This window comes from Diadema antillarum, unplaced genomic scaffold, assembly GCF_040938485.1.
Source record: "Diadema antillarum isolate AM-2024a unplaced genomic scaffold, OU_Dant_1.0 scf00000053, whole genome shotgun sequence".
Taxonomy (NCBI): Eukaryota; Metazoa; Echinodermata; class Echinoidea; order Diadematoida; family Diadematidae; genus Diadema; species Diadema antillarum.
The window spans coordinates 1,250,803-1,259,711 of record NW_027270942.1 but is presented as its reverse complement, the minus strand read 5'-3'; the positions used below and the strand labels follow the sequence as shown (position 1 = coordinate 1,259,711).

Sequence of the window (8,909 nt, the reverse complement as noted above, 5' to 3'; positions counted from 1 at the left end):
TATCATTTTTATAAAGGCCCCTTATGTGTAATAATGTGTGTGCGTATTATCACAGGTATTATGATATATGACTTGTATCTATCATATAATTATATCCATTTACTTGTTTGGATGATAAACTTATACACAATATGAATTTTTGTATTTGATGGTGGTTATAGCAGAGGGGGAGGGGGGCTTCTTAATTCTTATGAATATCGTCATTGTGAAAGCTTTCAAACTAGAGAAAATATTTCAGTGATAAGGATCGATTTAAATTCTTCTCCTTGAGTCCATTGTCTCTCAGGTTGTACACTGTACTAAAACTTTGATTATATATATGTATGCAGGCAAAGTGGAGACTTCAGCTGTAATGACAGTTTTTGTTAATATATCTAAATTTCATCGCGTAATTTAGCCCCGATGTCAAGGTCTCATATCAACTTAACAAAAGGACACAACATTGTCAAATAAATGCCCGGATCTTGTTCCGGTGATTGTACCATTCTTTATTATCATAATCAGTGATGCAGAAATAATACTACCGCGTTGATAGGGATGTTTCAGCAAATCGCACAATCCGTTTTGAATTATACGATTTTTATCATCTTTATTTCGAATAGACATTATTGGATTTAATGAATAGAGAAATATTAGAAATACACTTTAGTGTGGCTTGACGCAACTAGGACAATCCACTTAAAAGTGATGATTTTTTAAATTAATTTTGGTTAAATGGGCTTTTTGGTGAAAGTTGTTTGATTTGGTTGTGAATTTCACGTCCGCTACAAGAGACAACAAACCAAAGTTTTTTCCTTTTCTTCTTGTTGGAAACATATCTATGGTTTCCCAATCGTATATGACTCCGCAGTACTGTTGCAGTATTTTCGTGGTCTGTGCTGGTTAAGCAAATTTTACACATCTTCATTATATGAAACAAATGATGTTACATACAAAGCAATTCTAAAGTACTAGTACTATAGGAATCACCTCAATTTAGATAGATTGTACCCAATCGCAATATTCCGAATAAAGGGCATGACAATAGATGGAAAGACTTGAGTTCGCCTGACACCTATTATACCTTATATGTTTTGTTATTTCTCGAGAAGGGTTTATACCATGCATGCAGTTATCCTGGTCTGGCTTGTTGAGTACAAAGAAGCCAGCAGAGTCTGAGCATAGTATTAACGCACTCGAGAACAACCGGATGTTTAATTTACGCTCAGAGCCGAATTTGAACATTCCCTTTATCGTGTGTCCATCTTCACTCAACTTCGGGACAGTATGACGTCGGCATTGAACACGGTGAACGATGACGCGAACATGAATGAACATTAGGTTTTTGGGGTTTTTTTAACTACCGGAGACCGCCACGAAAACAAACAAACAAACAAACAAACAATCAATCAAACAAAACAATAACACAAAATAAAATAAAAACAATATTTTTTAGGACTTCGTTCCTGTATGTTTACACGAATTGATAGGGAAGATGAATAACGGATAACCAGTGATTGAATAAAGACAATGACTATCACGTTCATTGATAGAGCGTCTGCGGGCTTTGCCAAACAGCTACGAACCATCATCAAGGCCGGGTTATGTTCGTTATTCGTAGGTTCGTTACTCCGAATGTTCCTTATTCCGAAATACAGAAATTCCCTAATATGATACAAGAGGTTCGTTAATCTAAATAAACAAACAAACACCCAAACAAACAAACAAACAAACAAACAAACAAAAGAAAGATGGTGCGTACCAACGAACCTTCGGAATAAAGAATTGTAACCATCTAGATCACAGATGTACGAAATGGGCTTCATAATTGCACACATCTTTGTGGATAGTTGCATGAAGCCCCTCATTTCCATAGAATAAACAAACCTATAATGTAAGTGTTGTGATACACCTGGAAAAAAAAAAGCTTGACACCATGGACCAATAAAAATTATTGCGATATTGCGTGGATTTGATGATATGGTAGTCAAATGATTTGAAAATTATCTCTGCAGTCAGAAACAACAATTTGCATGTATCAGTGGTATGAAAAATGTATCAGTTGTATGAGAAATGTAATCCGCGCAATGGCGTACACTTGAGCTGTATTAGCATAGTATTTATATTGTACAGAAATTACCTTTATGATAAAGTACATTATTGCAATTTACAGTCTATTCGAAAATGATACTTATCTCTTCTATTCAAAATACAGATTCAAACATAATAAATAAGATAAATTATGATTTGAAGGTTATCCCAAAATCGTTAATGCTAATAAGCTTGTTTTTAATATGCCAAAAAGTTTGAAAATTGTAGTAATTGGTACCTCAAAGGAAAAGACTCAAGAAGAAGTATTATGTCATTAACGATCTTCATAGGTTCATAAATTGATGAAAACTTATCATAGAATGAATAAACTCAATATACTGAATATTTGCAGTCTAAAGTTGTAAGAAGAAAAAAAAAATGTATAAAAAAAAGTTTAGGACTATTCATTACAGAGCCGCAATCATCATCATCATCTTTATCGTCATATAAACTCGTGATCCAAGCTCATTTTGATTAATGTTCCGTGGTCGGAGTAACACTAACAAAACAATACCATTTTGAACAAAAAGCAAATTCTACAAAGTTGATCATAGAGGGCAGTGTTTAGCGTAATCTGTTCCCAACGATTAAAGTCATTGTGTGAAAATCATGAAACATTATTAGAGTATACTCTCTAAAAAAAAATCGAGTGAAAATTTTCACTCTAAAAAGAGTGAATACAAAAAAAAGAGTGAATTTCGAGTGAAATTGGAGTGAATTTTGAGTGAAAATGCTCATTTTCACTCATTTTGGAGTGACGTCAGGGATCACTCGAAGATTTTGGAGTGATCCCTGACGTCACTCCAAAATGAGTGAAAATGAGCATTTTCACTCAAAATTCACTCCAATTTCACTCGAAATTCACTCTTTTTTGTATTCACTCTTTTTAGAGTAAAAATTTTTACTCGATTTTTTTTTAGAGAGTAGGCCTGCTTAGTTTACTTGGCGCGTTTTCACGAAACCTGAACATATCACCAAAGCATCGAAAGTTTTGAAAGTTTGAAATATTGAACGTTTTCCATACAAACATTCCACCCAAAGTATGCACCACATCGTTGAAGTTCAATTCTGAAAATGTCAAAGCTTCCTCGTAGAGGGGATACCCCCACCCCCTCGTTCGCGTATACGTGTTCCCCGATATATTAAATATAATGTCTGAGTATGAACCATGAACCCGGCTATAATGTCTCTTACACTCCCTCACATTCATCACCAGGAAGCGACCAACCTGAAAGAGATGGTTGACATCTTCGGCAGCACAAAATCACAAAGGATGATGCTGACCTTAGTATACTATACTTAATAATTTGGTTTGAACAATTCGGTAAATTTCTTTTCTTCATGTCGTACATCTGTCATCTCTTTGCGCATGTGTCATACGTCAAACCAAACTATTAAAGGTAATATATATTATATGATATATTTCTTTCTTCAGTACTTCTTTTGAAACTTTCAGAGATTCATCTATACATAATTGAATATATGGTCACATAGCACGCGAGGACTGTCAACAACCTTCAGAACCCCCTACCCCCCCCCCCCAAAAAAAAGAAAACAACAACAACAACAACAAACAAACAAACAAATAAAAACAAACACAAACACAAAACAAACACAAAAACGAAACAGAGGCAAATATCGACGACCAATCGGCGACTAAAACCCGAAAATTTTGCCCGGCGACCCGGTTACTCAGTAAAGACAACCAGCTAGCTATTGGTCGCTAATTGGTTGCTGATGTCCGTTTGACGCTCGGCAACCATTTCAAGATTAAGCTTGCTAGGTACTGCATTTGAAAATGTGTAGGAAGGCCCATAAAGGTATTAGTATAATAATGTTATTCCACAAGCTTAAACCAAGGAGTTAGCATGGCTTTGCCTAGACAAGTCCAGATCAACTAAATTTTAGTGATTGGTCGAGAGAAGGAGGATTCAAAAGACGGTGTTGGGTAGTTGAGGGATGTCATGGATCTCAAGGAGGACGCTGTTTAGGACGTACTAGTATATGAAAACCTCGTGGCCAAGCTGGGAATAGCCTTTGGATAAGGCCTCCGCTGCCTAGATTGTAAACTATACGCGTGCCCACTTGAGATGGCGTTTGCAACAGTGATCTATACGGCACGAGCTGCTCGACGGACGGTCTGGGCCTCCGGATGTGATGGTTGTTATTGTTGTTCTTTTGTGTTTAGTGGCGTTTTCCATTCTCATTAAAATATTCACTGCTGGTTGTCGTACACGTATCGCGATTAGTCTCAATTCAGACACATAGGGGATATAAGCCCAGACCGCGTTGACCAAAGGCTAAGCTGGAAAGGAAAGCACTGGAAGATTTAGTTACTTAAAGGGGCTGTACAGTACTGGTTGAGGTGGGAATTCATGTTTTTTACATTCCTAAGTGAGATAATGAAAAACCTTTTATGAAATATGAAAGAGCATGTGATTCTAAGAAGGATTCAACGTTTATTTGATGAAAATTGGCTTTCAAATGGCTGAGATATCCAAAAGAAAGTGATGATGATAATAAAAGACTACAGGCCACGCCTTTTATTAGGATCTCTTTGTTTCACCTTGTTTTTGGATATCTCAGCCATTTCAAAATCGATTTTCATCAAATAAACTTTGATACCCCTTAGAATTGCATGATCTTTGACATCTCATAGAGTGGTTTCTGAAATCTCGCAAAACGTTAAAAGCTAAATCCTCACCTCGACCAGAACTGTACATACCCTTTAACTCATAGAATGGAACCTACTATCAATGTTCCATGAGCTGCTACAGAGGTAAGATTTTATTCGTGTGTACTACATATTTCGTGTTTCGTGTTTCACATGAGAGCGTGATACATGATTTGAACAGAGAGAATGGTTGGCGTTTGTCGTTCGTTTTTTTATTTTCTGATTGCTTACCGCATTACTTGAGGAGAATTTCACAAACTTTAATTTTAATGGAAAGTACACATTCCATCAACTTGTAACTGACATTAAGGGTAATATCATCCCTCTGCTTTCTGAAAGAAGTTAAGTCAAGTGCTCTTTCACTATGCTATAGAAAAGTGAAAGTATGATGAATTTACTTTATATTTTCTTTGTATTGTTGTCCATAATGACGTCATGAAGTCTATAGTAGTCTCCTTACATCCAGCAATGATAGCACAGAAACTCTACAAATTCATAACCTTTGAATCGGCTGTTAGATCTTCCTCAAACTTTCACAGACAAATTCTACTAGTATTCTGCATACACTCAATCCACACTATTTTGGTGTTTGGTTTCCTTTAAAACACGAAATTCAATATTCTGCTTATATCGTTTAGTATAGCTACATAAATTATTCATATGGCAAAACATCTCTGTGATAGTTAGGAAACGCAGGGATAATGTATTGCTCCAGAAGAAGTATTCATCCACAACACTTTGTGGAGACAGGCCCACGACTAATGGCTTGAAATGGATCATTGCGCCTGAAAAGCCTGAACATGCAGTCACTTTGAACGTGCACACTCAGAGTAAAGAATGTTGTTTAATGGAAAATTTACGATCACGCTCAAAGGGTATAAAACCTGTACATTAAAACGGTAAACGCCAATGCACTCGGTGTTTTCGCGTATAATGATCTATAGATACTGTTAGTCTATCTGTCACCAATATGGCTTCTTCGAAAGAGATCCTCGGGGTAAAGACATTTTGTATTATTACAGGTGGTAGCAGAGGGATTGGACGCGCTATAGCCTTGGCCATATCGAAGCAAGTAGCAGAAAATTCGGTGGTTGTCATCACAGGCAGAAGTGCCGGTGATCTGAACGAGACGCAAAGTCTAGTGCACGCCGCTACTCCTGGCGTGCGAGTCATTTCGGTTACGGCTGACTTGTCGGACCAGTCATCGCTCTCCAGCACTCTCCAGGAACTGACGAAGGATGTCAATCCAGAAGATTATCAACATGTTCTCCTCGTTAACAATGCTGCATCCTTGGGCGATACTTCTCGATACATTCGAGATTTGTCCTCGTCCGATGTGGAGTACATGCAAAACTACTGCATGTTTAACTTAACGTCGGCTTTCCTGCTCACTTCTCACTTTCTCTCGAAGTTTCCCGCGAGAGAGGGACTCCGAAGGACCATCATCAACATCTCGTCAGGAGCCAGCGTTAAGCCCAAAGGAGCGTGGTAAGTATTACCACTAGTGCGTGACAGAGATGTGACAGCACAGCATCTACCTTCTTTTTTTCCAAACCTCCTCCAAGCTGCAATCCTGTTCTGACTATAAGCACTCTATCACTGCATATATAATGTGAAGATAGATCCTTCACCTTGAATATGGAGATTACTCCCAACGTTAATTTTACCTTTTCAATAATATTGAGGTAACTGCACATGTGGACGGTCTCTGTGTCACCCGTAGAGCACAACCATGATGCACTATAATAAGAAACAAAGGGAAATATTTGTTTAACTTCAACTCGGCAAAAGAGAAAAATAATACTGCAAATAATTTTTTTTTCAAACCCTTTCTATCAAGATATTAATCGTACTGAGAGACTTCAGATTGTCACAGTCGTACTCATAAAAGAAACTCGACCCGTATACTTCATTCTTTTCTATACTTAACCAACTCACTTTCCATTACATCATATTTGTTTAAAAAAAAACACTCTGACTTTCGATCATTTCTTTCTCTTCCTCAGTGGTCTGTATTGCATGGGCAAGGCTGCCAGGAACATGTGGTTCAAGGTTCTGGCCGCTGAGGAGCCAGACGCTCGCATCCTCAGCTACCACCCTGGGCAAGTCGATACCGTCATGTTTAAGCAAATGAGTACCGAGTGCGTCGACGACAGTGTCCGGAAGTTCTTGGCTGACGTGGTGTCTGATGAGCAGGTGCTGACACCGGACCAGACTGCAACCACACTGGTCAAGATTTTGGGGCAAGACACCTTCGAGTCTGGGGCATACATTGATTATACTTATCTCGAATGACGCGCTATATCTGATTTGAAATCGTTTGAGCAGTTTCGCAACGTTTACTTTATAAATGCTCTTGTGAATTTCACACCGCAACGCAGTAACTTCATGCACATTATGCTTCTTTATACACTGTAAGAGCTGTTCATATTTTTCTATATCAAAAGAAATAATACGTGCCTAATAGGACTGATTGTCAGTCGCATTACAAACAACCAGACCCAAGAATTCATTAATCACGTGTTTATTTGGCTTTTATCGGGTTCGTGAGCTGCTACGAAATAATCATTGATATCGTGTGGAAAATGCATGTACGATACCTCTAGAAATACGACAAAGCTAGTAGGGATCAAAGTGTCCTTTGTCTACTGTCTTTAATTCATATACTATCACAAAGCAGGGTAGTAAACGACGTTGCAATCATGAAAGATAAAATGATAAAACTTATTTCGGAATTTATAAAGAAAAGAGAAACTTCAGCGTCAAAAGGTAGACTTTCATTTGTATAATAATACGAAAATGGGAATAGAGACTGATGACCTTGGTGCATTGAGCATACTATATAATACTGTTCTTTTTTTTTCTCTCTGTTTCCCAACCATTGCATGCTCGGTTTCAAATCATTAGATCTCAGTGTTACTAATGTGAGGTGGCGTATTGCTCGTGTTAGCTATTATAGGGGGCAGAGGATTGAACCTGAACGGATGAATAGGACAAATGGGTGTAGGAATGTACGGTTTGATAGGTGTCTTCAGAGCATAGTTTTCACAATACAACTTGGTATTATGCTCTATTCTTTAGAATGAGTGTATGCGTACGTGAGGTGTATGTGTGTCTGTCTGTCTGTCTATGCAGTGATATGGGCATAATTAAAGTCGGGGCATAGGGAATGGGAGTGAAAGGAAATATTGAGGTAGAATGAGCTATTATGGTGTTGTTTGTTGTTGTTAGTTTTTTTTTTGTTTTTTTTTTTTGGTAAGAATAGCAATTGGTAATATTTTTTTAATGTGTTTGTGTATTTTTCAATGAATGTATGTACTAGTATACTGAAGTAAGGGAATTTAGTCCATGGGCCAAGACCCGAAAAGTGGGTTATTCGTACGACCTGAGGTGGCAAAACCTTTTTGGTGTCATTTGTTTGTCGGGCATAGATATGCTTATCAAGCTATGATAGCATTTCCAAATGAATAGCTTAGTCATAGCAAATGAATCTTTAACCAATTTGGTCTCGTTTCTATATCCCTATACTTTTGAATCGAAACTTACCGCTATACAAAGAAGAGCACTGTCTTCTGTACAGTGGCGTATCTAAATAAGGGAAAACGGCGCCCCTAATTTCTGAAAAAAAAAAGTGTTCAACCCCAACCCCATCCCGGTAGGGACTTTAAAAAAAGTCTACATGATATGCCTTTTCAAGGACTTAAAAGGGGTCTTTTTGAGGGTGATTTAAATGTAATAAATTTAGATACGTTTTGGCGAGCGAGCGCAGCGAGCGAGCCGAAAATTTTTGTATATTTCCGCGTCATCATCACGTTTTGTTCTTATCTTTTTTGTGTGTGATAAATTTTGGCGAGCGAGCGCAGCGAGCGAGCCGAAAATTTTTGTATTTAAGCTTACAAAACATGGAATTCTTGTCATTTTTTGCTTATTAAATCTTACAATTCTAATCAAGAAAATTAATGGTGACGGCCTTATAGATAACGATTTATACCAACAAACTGAGGACTTGAAAAAATACTCCAAATTAGTACGCACGAGTGAGCCGAAATTTGTATATTTCCGCGACATCGTCACGTTTTGTTCTTATCTCTCTTTTTTGGGAGAAATTTTAGGGAGCGAGCGCAGCGAGCGAGCCGAAAATTTCTGTATTTCAGCTTACAAAAGA

General features: G+C 37.6%; 1 pseudogene; it reads left to right on the top strand.

Moving 5' to 3' along the window:
* The first annotated feature begins 5,714 nt into the window (after positions 1-5,714).
* On the top strand, positions 5,715-7,039 carry LOC139715669 (sepiapterin reductase pseudogene; annotated as a pseudogene).
* Positions 7,040-8,909: the final 1,870 nt, after the last annotated feature.